General features: G+C 34.7%; 1 long non-coding RNA gene across 1 annotated transcript; it reads left to right on the forward strand.

The window, feature by feature from the left end:
• Positions 1-351: 351 nt before the first annotated feature.
• Positions 352-11,531, forward strand: LOC134261680 (uncharacterized). Its single transcript, XR_009990862.1, has 4 exons — positions 352-518; positions 6,737-6,820; positions 7,201-7,272; positions 11,085-11,531. It is a non-coding gene; the product is annotated as an uncharacterized LOC134261680 (long non-coding RNA).
• The last annotated feature ends 6,522 nt before the right edge of the window (positions 11,532-18,053 follow it).

Raw genomic sequence — 18,053 nt, forward strand, 5'->3', positions numbered from 1 at the left:
GAAATTCCTATTCCTGGTAAATTTGTTAAGTTAGTGTAATGTGGACCGCGACCCCTGTAGATCTCATATTTGAATTTTTTTTTTAGATCCGCGCACGATGTAGACATTTTTGCATACTGTCTGTCTAAATATATATCTGTACATGTACAATATTAATACATGTACATGTTTTCATTTTATTCTAACATTATGAGTAACATATTATTGATCAATGAAGGAAAAGTTTTGAATTAACAAAAAAAAATACAAATGTGTACTAGAAAAAATTATGCAAAACATGACTTGGCAAAGATAATTTGAAAGAAAGACTTGCATGAGGGAATGCTTTTTTTTTGTTTACTCTGTATACAGATTATACATGTATATTCAATGGTTGATCGTGGGGCCAATGTCCGGTGTGAAATAGCATCGGGATCGTAATACTGGAACGCCATTTGTGTGACGTCCGTGGCGGGAAATGAGAGGTTGTTCAGGGCTAGTGAGACGAAGTTTAATCAGCCACATGATACTATTTATAGGTAAATCTGTTTTTATTTTAAAAAGCTCATGTAAAATGAGTTTTTAGCTCTACTGGTCCGAGATCAGGAGCGCTTATCGCCTTGAGTGATACTGTGAGGTAGACCCCTATACAAGGTAGCAATAACAGGCAATTTTTAAAATAATTTTGAAACCACACTTATTTTACATCAAAAGAAAGGTCAGTTTACAAGGATTTCAATGGTGTAAAGGTTATTCAGATTGGTCAATGTACAAAAAAGATACAAGTATTTGAAATTCAGTAGCATTTCGTGTTTTCTGCCAATTTTTCGGTTGTAAAAAAAAATAATAATAACACTTGAAGAAATGTAAATTGATATTCATTTTAAACAATTTTGAATAATGACAGCATTTACTGCTGATTTTACTCTGAGAATCAAATGCAAAATCTATTAAACTTTTGTTTTCAAGCCCCTGATTCCAGATCATTTTTCAGTTTATAAGTATAAATTGTAGGATCTTCGGAATTATACTTAATGTTATACCAAATAGGGAAACCAGGCACTTAGTAAGATAGAACATGAGTACTTTTAATGAAGTACACATCAGCAAAGAATATTATTTAGATTTTGTTTACATACTCATGGATTTTAAATTATTATATCTTTAAATATGTTGTTATAAAAATGCATGTATTATTAAATATTGCAAAATAATATTGTTAGAATATTTTTATTTCTTTTTTGTTGAAACAATTTGATTAAAATTTAAATCTAATATTTAAACAACACTTCAAAAGTATTAGCATTCATTGTTTTTATTTTGAGCAATTCAAATTTTAAAATAATGCTAATCTAGCTGTACGATATACTGGTACATGTGTATAAATCTGATAAAAAAAAATTCCTGAAAAAGAAATTCCAAGTATGAACTCGAGGTTCTCTTATATCTTAATCTGTTCAATCACTTGATATTCTGTTATAAAAATTGTTTAAAAAGAAATATATGAATTAAAAAAAATGAAAACATATAGATCTATTAAAATAATTATAATTATCCATACATTACACCAATTACTGCAAATGGACTTAATGGTATCCTAAAGTTGCAGAATGCAGTGATACTAATCAAAGTTCATAGATCTGATTCATTAAAATCATGCATTTTATTTACTTTATTATCTTTTTTTAGCATTGTAAGAATATAACAGCTTGAGATTGACATTGATCAACAAATATACAACTTAGAAATAATGCCTCCTCAGAATCTCCGATGTTGCGCGGGAATTTCAGTTATCTGCCCCTGTTAAAAATGTCGACGTTTTTGTCAAGCATAACTGGTTAAAGCTCATTGCGCACCTATGCGCAACGATTTATTTTAAGAAACTATATACCAAATGAAAGAAAAATGATTTCTCCTTCTGTTTATTGCTGTCAAAGTATTGTCAAAACGGCAAATTAACGAAAGAAACGAAGTTGAACACGATATGTCATCTACTTTCGCTTTAAATTTCTATTTATGGGACTTGATCTACGTACCCAAGATGTTTTTAGAAATCTCTATCTTTCAGCCTTCGTAAAACATTCATATGACTGTCTAATATCACGTGCTTAAGCATTATAATGCCTATTTATAACATCAGGGTTTTCTCACATAATGGCCGCCATTACGTCTTTGTTATCTATATAACCGTGCGAGTATCTCGTGTTATGCATTTTTTTACGCACTTTTGTCAGGAATCGATGTATGTATTATCCAAAATGGTCTTTTAACTTTTAATCTGAATCAAGAAATTAAAGTATGCACAGAAATTTAAGCTGTTAATTCACTTATAAACATGACCTATTTAGCATGGAGCAGAATAGGAAAGTGCCATAACTCGCGCATGCCTGTCATTGCTATACAAGGTCTTTGTCTGTAAACAATATTTTAGAAAAAAAAAATATTCTTGCAGTTTTCATTTTTTAATGTGTCCAACGTCTTTTGGAGTGTCTGTTCATTTACTTCCCTGTAAAATACATTATTTAGGGACAGTTTTCATTTTTTTCTTCATTGAACATTGTTGAAAAGTTCAAAACTGAATAATAGATAGTTTTCGATAGGCCTGAATTTAGCGAAAGTTACCTCCCGTTGGTCGCCATATTGGAGGTCGACTCAGTGATTTTCCCTCTTTGTCTTACCAAGTTTAAGAAACTAAAGCAGAAATATTTGGAGGAAAATCTTTATCAAATAATTTTTCTTAAATAAAGGAGACTTCCAAAAATTTATATACTTCAGAAAAATAATGATTTCTAATTCAGAATAGCAAATATAAAAATTTTAAATTGGTTGAACAATGAAGGAATATGAGCGTTTGGACCTCCAGTATGGCGGCCAACGGGAAGTAACTCTTGGTCAATCGAAAACTATCTATATGTAGCAGTTCACCCTCATTTTTCAATTTTACAAAAGAAGGTCACAGTTTTTTTAAGCATTTGATTTCTATGAAATATTCAAGTATTAGTATATCCAATGTTGAAATAACCATGCACCCAAGGCGTGGATCTTTTTTTTTCCCCCCCAAAAAAGGGGGGGGGGTCCCAACCCAGTCAAGTTAATAACAATAAAAAAAAACCCTTTTAACTGAAATCCTCTTTTGGTGGTGGTGGTGGTGGTGGTGGGGGGGGGGGGGATCATTGACTTTTCAAACTTCTTACCAATGACTTTTCATACTAATTCCACACAGATCTGTTTCAAACAAATTTTTTCCAGCAGTCAGCCCTGCATGCAAATCTAACTGTCTTCATTTACATTTTTACAGTGAAACAGATTTATAGAAAGTGCCGGGGACAGATGATTTTGCTTCCTTATTGTTCATTAAAGATGTATCTGTTTAGTTTACAATATATTTATAGCCATGGGGAATAAGAACCACTTTGCTATAAATGTCAATTCTTTTTAGCTCACCTGAGCCATAGGCTCAAGTGAGCTTTTCTGATCACATTTTGTCCAGCGTCCATCTGTCTGTCTGTAAACCTTTCACATTTTCGACTTCTTCTCAAGAACTGCTGGGCCAATTTCAACCAAACTTGCCACAAAGCATCCTTGGGTGAAGGGGATTCAAATTTGTTCAAATGAAGGGCCCTGCCCTCATTCAAGGGGAGATAATTGGGAATTAATGAAAATTTGGTATTATGTTTTAAAAATCTTCTTCTCAAGAACCACTGTGCCAGGAAAGATGAAACTTATGGGGAAACATCCTCAGGTAGTGTAGATTCAAGTTTGTTCAATTCATGACCCCCAGGGGTAGGGCGGGGCCAAAATGGCGGACCAAAGTTTTACATAGACATATATAGGAAAATTCTTTAAAAATCTTTTTCTCAAGAATAGCAAAGCCAGAATTGTTCATATTTATATGGAAGCATCCTCAGGTAGTGTAGATTCAAGTTTGTTTAAATCATGACCCCCGGGGGTAGGGCAGGGCCACAATGGCCGACCAAACTTTTACATAGAAGTATATAGGAAAATTCTTTAAAAATCTTCTTCTCAAGAATAACAAAGCCAGAATTGATAATATTTATGTGGAAGCATGCTCAGATAGTGTAGATTCAAGTTTGTTCAAATCATGACCCCCAGGGCAAGGGCGGGGCCACAATGGCCTACCAAAGTTTTACATAGAAATATACAGGAAAATTCTTTAAAAATCTTCTTCTCAAGAATAGCAAAGCCAGAATTGTTCATATTTATATGGAAGCATTCTCAGGTAGTGTAGATTCAAGTTTGTTCAAATCATGACCCCTGGGGTTAGGGCGGGGCCACAATGGCCGACCAAACTTTACAAAGACATATACAGGAAAATTCTTTAAAAAATCTTCTCAAGAATAGCAAAGCCAGAATTGATCATATTTATATGGAAGCATCCTCAGGTAGTGTAGATTCAAGTTTGTTTAAATCATGACCCCCGGGGGTAGGGCAGGGCCACAATGGCCGACCAAACTTTTACATAGAAATATATAGGAAAATTCTTTAAAAATCTTCTTCTCAAGAATAACAAAGCCAGAATTGATAATATTTATGTGGAAGCATGCTCAGGTAGTGTAGATTCAAGTTTGTTCAAATCATGACCCCCAGGGCTAGGGCGGAGCCACAATGGCCTACCAAAGTTTTACATAGAAATATATAGGAAAATTCTTTAAAAATCTTTTTCTCAAGAATAGCAAAGCAAGAAGTGATCAAATTTATATGAAAGCATTCTCAGGTAGTGTAGATTCAAGTTTGTTTAAATCATGATGCCTGGGGGTAGGGCGGGGCCACAGTGGCCGACCAAAGTTTTACATATACATATATTTATATAGGAAAATTCTTTAAAAATCTTCTTCTCAAGAATAGCAAAGCCAGAATTGATCATATTTATATGGAAGCATCCTCAGGTAGTGTAGATTCAAGTTTGTTCAAATCATGACCCCGGGGGTAGGGTGGGGCCACAATGGCCGACCAAAGTTTTACATAGACATATATAGGAAAATTCTTTAAAAATCATCTTCTTAAGAATAGCAAAGCCATGATTGGTCATGGGACAACTTTTGGATTTAAACTTTTCAATAATAAACCAATTTCTACTTTTTCCTAGCCACAGTGCTCAGGTGAGCGATGTTGCCCATGGGCCTCTTGTTTTAGTGTTTGTTATAATCATCTTATACTGTAAAGAAAATATTTTCTGGTTTGGAACCTAGTTGTAAGAATCATGGGTAACTTTTATTTTGACGACATTTCCTCTGATTTTACGAGTAGTCTCCCCTGTTAAAGAACATCCATGGTGTATATATACTCACCGCCAATAGAAACGCAACACCCTAATTTAAGGGGCGAAAATTCTGAACTGGATATAACTATGTACCAAAAAAGTTAGGACATCTTTTACTTTGCCAAATCACTTATTTAACGGTTGAATGATTTTCATTCCTTTACCGGAAGTTGATTTTTAGCCCCCTGAACAGAAATCAAAAAATAGCATTTTAAATAAAATTATTGACAATATTTTGGGTTTTCAAGGTTTTGTATCTGTTAATCAAAAGTCTTGTACTAAAAGTCCGGAAAAATATCCTTCTTTCTTTTCCGGATGTGATGCCTGTATTTCCTCAAAGTAACTGAAAGCACTCATTTTCATTGCTAATGTTGGAAATTCTCAAAATAAAGAAAAGCGAGAGCTACAGATGCAAATATACACTACATAACGACTTTTCGGGCCCATGTGTTTCAAAAGCATGAATGACAGTTTTTTTTACCGGAAGTCCACAGGGTTACTACACTACGCCAAGTTAGAGAAAACTCGACCTCAGTATCTGAAAAACAGGCATTTAAAGATGCACAAGAATATTTATTTCGCTCAGGATAAGACATTGATAAACCTACTGTATGATGTTCGGGCTGTGTTTGTTGTACCTGGAAACTAGAACGTTTTAATTGAATGGTCGGAATGTGGGATGTTTTAAGATTTATGCGTTTAATTTCTAAAGATTAAAGATAACATTTAACGTTTAAATGAAGTATCATTGTTTTGTAAATTTACATTTTACATTGATATATTCATTTATAATCTTATCTTTAAACCTTGTAAAGTAAAACATAACTTAAAACATCCCCCCTTGCACACATTCAATTAAAAGTTTGATTGCCAGGTGAAACAAACACAGCCCAAAATTCTACCATGCAGTAGGTTTATCATGTCTTAACCTGCGAAATAAATACTTTTGAATGCATATTTTTAAATGCCTGTTTTTGTAAAATTTTCTAAACTTACAATAACCCTTGATTCCAGTCAAGGAACTGTCATTCATGCTTTTGAAACACATGGGTATCAAAAGTCGTTATGTAGTGTATATTTGCATGTGTATCTCAGAGGCCTCTTTATTTTGAGAATTTCCAAATTAGCAATGAAAATGCGTGCTTTCAGTTAAACTTTGAGGATACATTGCATCACATCCGGATAAGAAAGAAGGATATTTTTAAAACTTTTAGTACAAGATTATGATTAACAGATACAAAATTGAAAACCCAAAATATTGTCAATAATTTTATTAAAAATGCTATATTTTGATTTCTGTTAGGGGGCTAAAAATCAATTCCGGTAATGGAATGAAAATCAGTCAACCGTTAAATAAGTGATTTGGCAAAGTAAAAGATGTCCTAACTTTTTTGGTACATAGTTATATCCCGTTCAGAATTTTCGCCCCTTAAATTAGGGTGTTGCGTTTCTATTGGCGGTGAGTATACATTGCAGGATGCTGTCTGGTCATCAACAGAGAGTTTTGAGGCTGTATTTCTACCAATCACCACTGTAACCTTTGTTATGTTTAGCAGACAGGTAAGGATTAATTGATTGTATATTGTTTTACGTCCTTCTCGAGAATTTTTTACTCATATGGAGACACCAGCATTTATCGGTGGAGAACTGCCAATTTTGTCCTTTGCTCTACACTCAGGGCCATTGAACAGTGAGGGATCTTTTTCGTGCAAGCACCTACTGTGACATGGAACCTCTGTTTAAGGTCTTACGCAAGGAAATAGCCAATCAAAACAAACTTAGTCAAATGAAGTTCCATATACATGGGGACAATTTCTTTTTCTTTTTTCATTTTCGGCAACTTTTTTTTAGGTCTACAGTTTTAATTTTGGACTCATGTACTAGGAATATCATATCTTTAGCAGAATTGTGCCACTGAATTAAAGGGAACTCTTTTTTAGGTGCATGTGATGCAACTTCCTGGATGGTGTGCAGGCTGTTCGTCAACATCTGAAACCCACGTGTATTTCAGGGTAGGTATGTTTAATCTCAATTTTCTTTCTTAAAAGCCGCATAAGGGGTATTTTCTCTTATCTCAAATTTTTGTCTAAGAATTAGTCTTTATTTTCTTTTTCATGAATTATCTGCTGAGAGTCTACTCAGCTATGTTAAGGAAGGTCAGAGTTCACATTCCTTGCACACTGTATTGGAAGTTTGATTGTGATGTCATTGAAATTTGACAAGCCACAAAAATTAATTAACGACATGATCATGCGTAATTAACAACTTGAATTTATTTATTTTATCAATTATTTGTAAAATCTTGTAAAATTACAATACTTGATAGCAATACAGTCGAGTAATAGAAGAAAGCCTTTCGTCAAACATGACGTCATCAGCCTTGACATGACGCAGCACAGGTGATCCAGAGACCTAGATTCACTGGTTAAATAATTACAAGAATGCTTTAATAAATATGATACCATTGCTAATTTTTAGACCTAATCATTAAAACTAAAAGAAAATAATTTATTAGATACAATGTGTATAGAATGTGAATTTATCTAGTAGCATTGGAGCTGCCCAGGGGCAAGGAATGTAGAGAATATCGCTAAAACGATAAGTGTTTTCGTGATTAACATCAAAAGTGCAAGGATCATAGACTATTTTGTTTGAGCTGAAATTTGGAATATTTATTGCTTATATAGTGTTTATTTTGAAAAGTGCTGGGAGCTGATCCTGGTCTGCATAACATTATTAGCTCACCTGAGCCGAAGGCTCAAGTGAGCTTTTCTGATCATATTTGGCCTGTAGTTCGTCTGTCTGTCCATCTGTCTATTTGTTTGTAAACTTTTAACATTTTCATCTTCTCAAGAACCACTGGGCCAATTTCAACCAAACTTGGCACAAAGTATCCTTGGGTGAAGGGGATTCAAGTTTTTTCAAATGAAGGGCCACGCCTTTTTCCAAGGGGAGATGATGAAACAAATTCATGACCCCCGGCCCTGGGGATAGGGTGGGGCCAAAATGGCCGACCCAAGTTTTACATAGGGATATATAGGGAAACCTTTTAAAATCTTCTTTTCAAGTACTTCAAAGATATGATTAGTGATACCCGCGGTATTTATATGGAATCATCCTCAGGTAGTGTAGATTCTAGTTTGTTCAAATGATGAACGCCTGGAAGGGGGGGGGGGAGTAAATTCAAGCCCGATGTGCTCAGGTGAGCGCTGTGGCCCCTGGGCCTCTTGTTCTTATTTATAACAGAACTTAAGCGAAGTGTAAATTTTTAGCTATTATAAGCATTTTCGGCAAAATTTTCAGTACTTCGTAAACAGCACAGACTAGCTCCCAGCACTTTTTGGGTAGAGGAAATAAACATCTTTTAATGTGTATCAATTTTTTTCATGAAAAACAAGCGTATGCCCTTGCACTATCCTCATTTCCTACATTCAGCTTAACAATTATACATGCGATATAACTGGTAATAACTACGGCCCGGTCCTATCCATTATTGATAGCTATATTACATTTTCTACAAGTATTCAGTTGCTTTGTAATATTTTTATACCCCACGCAACTAGTTGCGGGAGGTATAATGTTTTTGACCTGTCCGTCAGTCAGTCAGTCAGTCAGTCAGTCAGTCCTCTTTTTTTGTCAGCGCAACTCCTCATAAACCGCTGCACAGAATTTTGTCAAACTTTGCAGGTATTTAATAAACAATGTGTAGATGTGCATATTACCAGGAAATTCCGATTCCATTATTTTTTCCGGGAATTTCCGCACTTTTTAACTTAGGCATTTGGCCATACCTTGAATATTGAGATGAACAGTTTGTCAGCGCAACTCCTCATAAACCGCTGCACAGAATTCTGTCAAATTTTGCAGATATTTAGGACACAATGTGTAGATGTGCATATTACCAGGAAATTCCGATTCCTCTATTTTTCTGGGAATTTCCGCACTTTTTAACTTAGGCATTTGGCCATACCTTGAATATAGAGATGAACAGTTTGTCAGCACAACTCCTCATAAACCGCTGCACAGAATTTTGTCAAACTTTGCAGGTATTTAGGACACAATATGTAGATGTGCATATTACCAGGAAATACCGATTCCTTTATTTTTTCCAGGACTTCCCACAGTTTTTAACTTAGGCATTTGGCCATACCTTGAATATAGAGATTAACAGTTTGTCAGCGCAACTCCTCATAAAAAGCTGCACAGAATTTCGTCAAACTTTGCCGATATTTAGAACACAATGTGTAGATGTGCATATTACCAGGAAATTCCGATTCAATTATTTTTTCTGGGAATTTCCGCACTTCTTAACAGGCATTTGGCTATACCTTGAATATAGAGATGAACAGTTTGTCAGCGCAACTCCTCATAAACCGCTGCACAGAATTTCGTCAAACTTTGTAGGTATTTAGGACACAATATGTAGATGTGCATATTACCAGGAAATTCCGATTCCTTTATTTTTCCGGGAATTTCCACATTTTCCAACTTAGACTTTTTGGCCATATTTTGAATATAGAGATGAACAGTTTGTCAGCACCACTCCTCTTAATCTGTTGTACATAGTTTTGTCAACCTATAGAGTTATTTAGGACATATTCCATTATTTTATCCCAAGAGTTTTGCCTATTATTCAAGAAAATTTCTCCCCTCCCCCCCCCCCCCCCCCACTTCAAATTAATGTTTGGATTTGTATAATGCCAAGAAATTTTGATTCAATTATTTATCTAGAAACTTCATTCCACATTTAAATGTCCTCATGTGCAAGACATTTTGATGTGAAGATTTTTTTTGCAATTATTGCCCTTTTTGATCTATACTATGTATTTAAAGTGCACTGTGCCTTTCATTATGTGTTTCACCGTCAAGTTTTGGGGGAGCGTGGGGTATGTGAGCTAGCTCACTTTTTCTTTCATTTAAAAGAAGTAATACATATTAAAACGGCGCAAAGGTCACATTTTCCATATCGGTCCTTAACATAGCTGAGTAGTTAATAAATTTAATCAAAGCTATATAGTAACATATAGTGAAATTATTTCCTTGTGTGAAACCTTAAACGGTCTCACCCAAAGGACCGGTCTCCTTGTGGGATTTGAACCTGTCAGACTTAAAGATCAAATTTTTACTTTGCGACTCTAGAGCAGACACTCTAACCACTGTGCCACGCGGGCGACCAAAGGAATTTGGAAGTATCCACAGGGAGTGTAAAGTCAAGTTTGTTCACTTGTTCAAGTTTGTAAGACCACTTCTATAAATAAACCCCCTCCCCTCTGAGACCACTTTATAAATAAACTTTTCAATACAGAACTTTTATCTGCTTTTTTCCTAGCAAAAGATCTCATATGAGTATGTGGCCTCTCGTGTTTGCTTTTGAAGTAATTTTTATGCGCCCGGATCGATAGATCCGAGGCGTATATTGTTTTTGTCCTGTCTGTTTATCTGTTTGTCTGTCTGTCTGTTGTCAACTTTAACCTTCGCCATAACTTTTGAACCATGAGAGATAGAGACTTCATATTTGGTATGCACACTCGACCAATGAAGCTCTTTCAAATGAAACCAAGTTCAATGACCTTGTGACCTTGACTGTGACCTATATGCTAAAAATAGCTTTTTAGAACTTTCGCCTTAACTTTTGATCCATAAGAGGTAGAGACTTCTTCATTGAAACGCATCACTAATAAAGCTCTTTCAAATGACACCAAGGTCATGACCTTGTGACCTTGACTGTGACCTATCTGCAAAAAATAGCTTTTTTGAACTTTGTTACCGCCGGGCGCATAGTGTTTCACAAACACTTCTTGTTTCTACTTTGTTGTTGATTTAGATGATGAACCACTCTACTTCCTTTGAAAACGGGTGTCCATACAGATTCACAAAGTTCCAATGTTGAGTATACATGAATTAGCTTGAACCAATAAGTGCAGTTTTATGTATTCTACTTTCAAAAAATTCTAGTAAATGCATATAATACATTTTGATGTTGATTTTAAATATATGGTCCATTTTACTGTTTTAGATTATGATATTTCAATTCTATCGAGTCATTTTTTGGTCCAAAAGAAATTTTTTTTTTACAGTCTCTTAACAAACATAAGTGTTCCTTATCCATGATTATTATGTTTGAATCAAAGTCAGTAGGCACCACTGAAGTTTTCTACTTCTTTTCAGCCCATGACAGGAAAAACTGTCAAGTTGACAGGACTTTCCACACTGTTCCAGGTATCAGTTTAGAAAGGAACAGTCAGCAGTAGACATAGCCAGCTTCATCAAAGGTAAGTCTTCAGAATGGTATGTGTAGCAATTCTTATGTGCTGTCCTGCACTGAAGCTTCAGTTCTCTGCATGGATTCACAGGGCTAAGCATCTTTGTACTCTTCTGCCCCTTGTGAGGAATGCTTTCTTCTTAGCTCACCTGGAGAAAGTCCAGATGAGCTTATGCTATACCCCCCAGCATTGGCGTCAACATAAGCATTGGTGTACCAGGTTAAAGGTCTAGGAGCAAGTCCATTCCCATGTAACTACTGTAAAAGCACAAATATTTGGGGGGGATTAAATTTCAATTATTTCATTGAAAACAATTATCAACCATATTAAATCCCACACAAAAATTTACATGACTATATATTGAATAGGGTTACTTTCAAAACAACAAAATTAAATGCCTTACCTGAACCAAACTTGCATGGATGATGCATCTAGGGATATACACTACCAGACTTGCTTCAGATGCTGGATCTGTCCTACATTTTTCAGATGAGTGACCAGGTTATTTCCAAGAAACTATGAGCCCTACCTGGACCAAACTTGCATGGTTACATTAAGGATGGACAATCAAGACTTGCTTTGGATGCTGAACCAATCTGACCTAAATTTTTCAAACAAGTGACTAGGCTTAAGTTTTTGGAACAGGTCAATCCCCAAGGAACTATACGACTTATTTAAACTAAATTAATGCAATCTTTAAAAATTTTTACTCCTAGATAAATTTCAGCATTAGCAAATTTGTCGAGTGCTAGGGCGGGGCTAAATAAGTAATTGCAAAAATATTATTTCTTTGTCAAAAAATAAATCACCAATAAGAAAATGTAAACAAAAAGTACATAGTTATAGAAAGATTTTGAAACGTGAAATTTATCAACAGTTTCAGTTTTGGTGTTGCAATTCGCTCTATAATTATATATAGTGAAAATGTTTTCAGATTTCTTTGAAAATCTTCTTCTCTGCCCCTTTGTATTAAATAAACTAACTAAGTGCATAGTATGATGAAAAGATGATTTACATTTGAATTTTAAGCCCCTGTCAACATTTGTTACCTCTAATGATTATGCGTCATAATATTTGTTACCTTCTTCTGTTTAGGTATCAATAAACTAAAAAGCATAATGATAAGAGCTTTTCAAAAAATTATGAATTTTATGGCCCCAGGGATAAGGTTTGGTGGGGGGGGAGCATTTTATATAGTGAAAATGCATGAATTCTTTGAAAATCTTCTTCTCTAGTCCTAGGTATTAAATAAACTTTGTACAGTTATGATTTTAAGATGTGCAATTTCAAAATTGAGAATTTTAAAGAATGGCCCCAGGGTCAGGGGTAAATAGGGTTTTCTATTGATTTATATAGTGAAAATACAGATTTCTTTATCTTCTTCTCTGCTCCTGATAAATTAATAAACTAACTAAACATTTTTATGATGAGCAAGAGTGCTTTTACCCAAATTGTGAATTTTATAGCCCCAGGGTCAATAAACTGGTGTTCATCAGGGTGGGGGGCTCTTGATTATGTAGTGAAAATACATGAATTGATTTGCAATAGCATGCTCTATGTATCAAATAAAAACAAGTGCATAAAATGATGATAAAAATCTCAAAAATTATGAATTTTATGGCCCCAAGTATAATACAGCATTATATGTGAAAATAAATTCTTTGAAAACTGGTATTAAATAAAACTAAGTAGCAAACATAATTTATGATGAGCAAAAATGCCTCTTCTAAAATGTATGAATTTTATGGCCCCAATTATTAGTTAGGCGAGGCATTATTACACAGTGAAAATGCATTAAATCTTTGAAAATTTTTTCTTATTTGCTGATCAAGACAATGAGCACACGGCGGCTGTTATGTCAGCAGGGCCCTACTCATTCAAGGCCCCAGGGTCTCCATGACTTATATACTGAAAATGAATTAATTGTTTGAAATAGGGGTCTGTGTTTGCTCTGCTCCTATTTTATATTTTATATGGACATTTATTTTTTTTCTTTTATTGGGATTGCAATTTTAATTTGCCATTAAAAAAATTGTGCATTGTGTGGACATCTGTCAATAATTGCACTTCTGTTTGAATGTACTGAAACAAATGCAATACTTTTATGCGAATCAGGGTATTCAGCTTGCTAAGCAACTGCTAAGTGTATTGGTTTATGAACAATGTGCCTCTGATTCAAAATGTATCATTACATTTAAAACATAAATCAAATTCAATAACTATAAAGTTGTTCATTTGCTCAGGTGACCTATAAGGGTCTTTTCCTCATAAACAATGAGTCCAGGTTATTTAGAGACTTAAGCCCTACCTGTACATAAAACTTGCATATAATAATCTAAAAAAAATTTTATTTGTAACATCTCTCAAAAAACAAGGACTAGGTTTAAGAACAGGTCAAAATTCTATAACGACTTTTTTTTTTCAATAAATACCTACTATTGAGAAAATATGAATGCTCACATTTGCACATTTTAAACTGATAAAATTTGTCAAAGAAAATAATCAAAGCAATTTGTTACCGTATATGTTGTCAAGTCAAAAAAGTTAAGGAGAGCTTTTGGTAAATTTTCCCTAGGTGTCCCAGGATACCACTAGGGAGCATTTTAACCAGAAACTTGTGTACAAAGTTTCCTTGTACCAGTTAAGGGGATGCTGCAATTTCAGCTAAAGATGACCAGGGGTTTTCAGAAGGCCCATTCCAGAAATAGATTTAACCAACCTATGAATTAGAGATTTAAATTTTATTGTATTTCCCATTGTTTAAAAAATAAACTTTCATCACCTGCTAATGGTTATATATCTCAGTTGAATTGATGTGCAATAGCATCCTTATGTATGTGCAATTTCTAAAAAGTATAAAATGATTAAAAGTTTCAAAACAAGAATCGGGGTTTAGTCATCATTTCCTAAGTTCTATGGTCAATAAAATGACTTTTCAGCAAATACAATTTATCATTGTATAAAAATCTTTGAAAACAATTATTAGTCCATTATTTACACACTGAAGAAGATTTTCATATTTCCTGATCAAGAAATGTGCACACATCTGTAGGTAATACTAGTTTGTTCAACATGATTACCACCCGATGTTTCGGAGGTCTGTGTTTGCTCAAAACACATTTTGTTTGTACATATGGATTATTGCATGAATCTCTTTATATTTCTTTGAAAAACATGATGATGAAAGTGTAAACTGACATCTGCAATAGTTGCATCTGTTTGATGTAGAAACAAATTTACTTTTGTGGAATCAGGGAAGCTTGTTGTAGAACTACTAGTACTTGGATTTACAAAACTATGTTTTACTGATTCATATGTATCTTACATTTAATACATTATTCTGACACTATAAACCCTGCTGTTCTTTGCCATTACTTTAAGGGTCTGAATGACCATAAACAATCGCAGTCCATTTAAGATTAGTTGTACATAAAAATTCTATATTAAGCTCAAAAAAAAGTTTGTTTCCTGTAACATTCCCAAAAAATCAAGGGTCGGAAGAAGGTCGGAAATTCTTTTTTTTAGCTCACCTGAGCCAAAGGCTCAAGTGAGCTTTTCTGATCACAATTTGTCCGTTGTCTGTCGTCGTTGTTGTCGTCGTTGTCGTCGTCGTTGTAAACTTTTCATATTTTCGACTTCTTCTCAAGAACCGCTGGGCCAATTTCAACCAAACTTGCCACAAAGCATCCTTGGGTAAAGGGGATTCAAGTTTGTTCAAATGAAGGGCCAGGCCCTCATTCAAGGGGAGATAATTGGGAATTAATGAAAATTTGATGGTATGTTTTAAAAATCTTCTTCTCAAGAACCACTGAGCCAGGAAAGATGAAACTTATGGGGAAACATCCTCAGGTAGTGTAGATTCAAGTTTGTTTAAATCATGACCCCCGGGGGTAGGGCAGGGCCACAATGGCCAACCAAAGTTTTACATAGAACTATATAGGAACATTCTTTAAAAATCTTCTTCTCAAGAATAACAAAGCCAGAATTGATCATATTTATATGGAAGCATCCTCAGGTAGTGTAGATTTAAGTTTGTTCAAATCATGACCCCCGGGGGTAGGGCATGGCCACAATGGCCGACCAAAGTTTTACATAGAAATATATAGGAAAATTCTTTTAAAATCTTCTTCTCAAGAATAACAAAGCCATAATTGATCATATTTATATGGAAGCATCCTCAGGTAGTGTAGATTCAAGTTTGTTCACATCATGACCCCCGGGGGTAGGGCGGGGCCACAATGGCCGACCAAAGTATATTGAAAATTCTTTAAGAATCTTCTTCTCAAGAATAACAAAGCCATAATTGATCATATTTATATGGAAGCATCCTGAGGTAGTGTAGATTCAAGTTTGTTCAAATCATGACCCCGGGGGTAGGGCGGGGCCACAATGGCCGACCAAAGGTTTTCATAGACATGTATAGGAAAATTCTTTAAAAATCATCTTATCAAGAATAGCAAAGCCAGGATTGGTATTCGGACTACTTTTGGATTTAAATTATTAAATAATAAACCAATTTCTACTTTTTCCTTGCCACAGTGCTCAGGTGAGCGATGTGGCCCATGGGCCTCTTGTTTTTTTTTTTTTTTTTTTGCTTATAATGATCAAACATCCCCAGACTATAAATACCAGGTGTTATATACTCAACAAAAAAAGAAACGCATATTGTTTTACTCGTCAAAGAAATTTTTAAAATGTACATGAAACAACTATTTTTAGACGGGGTCACGTGACCCCGTCTATTAGTTTACTGTCAGAGCCCTCAAAAAGGAAGCCGTGGTGATAACACATGAATTAAATCTACGCTATATGAAAGAGTGCAGAAATTGTTTTGATCAAAATATAAACATTATGTATCAAACTGAAGAAAGTGATATAAACTTTTTTCTAAATCAAATCAATGAAGCATTTTGTAAACGTAAACTCAAAATATTAATTGTAAAACACACTAGTAAACAAAGTATACTCTCCTGCGTAGTATTATGACTGCGTACGCATCATCCATTGTTTGCTTCCGGAGATATATTAATTCGGACCAGGTGAAATTCGGACAATTCATAAAGGTTTCTAGACTTGGCAATTATTGAAATTTCTACTTCAAATTAAATGAAAAACGCAAATTTATAGTATTAACAGTTTTGATTTTAGTTTGTTAATTCAGAAATTTATCAAAACTCGTTAAAAAAAATCACATTTGTGAAATCTAGCATGAAAATTATTTTGACCCCGTCTTTCAGTACTGTCTCAGTACTTTGATTTATATCATTGGATACCTGTGACCTATTTAAAAGACAACATGGGGTTTTAAAACCCAAGTGTTGAATTATCTCCCTTGATTAAACATGTTTATGAAAGTAGTGTTTTTCATGATTTCTTCTAAATCAGATGTTTATTTTCGTTGATATTTGGGATTTAGAGAAACTTTTTACACTCCTTTTAAACCCATATTTAAGATTTGATTGCAGTGTTGATACTGCAATGCCACGCCGAAACAAAGATGAACACAACCAGGCTAACGATGATACTAAACGGAGCTACGCAACAGGAAGTTGCAACTGTATTTAGAATAAATCAATGGGATGTGCAACCGTTAAACTAACGTCTGAAGACCACTATCTGGCCATCCGAAGGTAACCAAAACCAGGCAGGACCGTCAGAACCCCCCCCCCCCCCCCTTCAGCACCTCATGCGATTCAGAACCTGTTGTAAAAACTGCTGCTACAATTGTTGGATGAAAATAATCAGCGTAAAAGTGCATAAATTGTTCGCAAAAGACTGAAATGAGATGGTATTCCTCCACGATATCCGTACATTGGAAGCCAACTAGCATTGAGATGTCGATGTCGCACAGTACATATTGTTATGCCCCTTGAATTTGGGGGCAATGAAAATGACATCAACTTGACTTTTCAATTTGCAACAAAGGACATGTTTGATTTTTAGCTCTACTGGTCAGAGACCAGAAGAGCTTATGCGATAGTAATGCGTCCGTCGTCCGTCCGTCTGTCTGTCTGTCCGTCTGTAAACAATTTTTCAAAATGCTACTCCTCCTACAGTTTTGGTCTGATTTCAATATAACTTGGCACACAAGTAGACTACACTAAGATACATAATTCTGTGTATTGCTTTTTGATTTTGATGAACGGTGTTGCCGTTGTTACTAAAAATAGAATTTTTTGTGAAAATCATTCAAAATGCTACTCCTCCTACAGTTTTGGTCAGATTTCAATATAACTTGGCACACAAGTAGACTACACTAAGATACATAATTCTGTGTATCGGCTTTTTGATTTCGATGAACGGTGTTGCCGTTGTTACTAAAAATAGAATTTTTTGTGAAAATCATTCAAAATGCTACTCCTCCTACAGTTTTGGTCAGATTTCAATATAACTTGGCACACAAGTAGACTACACTAAGGTACATAATTCTGTGTATCGCTTTTTGATTTCGATGAACGGTGTTGCCGTTGTTACTAAAAATAGAAAAATTTGTGAAAATCATTCAAAATGCTACTCCTCCTACAGTTTTA

Source organism: Saccostrea cucullata, unplaced genomic scaffold (genome assembly GCF_032062105.1).
Source record: "Saccostrea cucullata isolate Sc308-1 unplaced genomic scaffold, CSIRO_AGI_Scuc_v1 ctg10735, whole genome shotgun sequence".
Classification (NCBI taxonomy): Eukaryota; Metazoa; Mollusca; class Bivalvia; order Ostreida; family Ostreidae; genus Saccostrea; species Saccostrea cuccullata.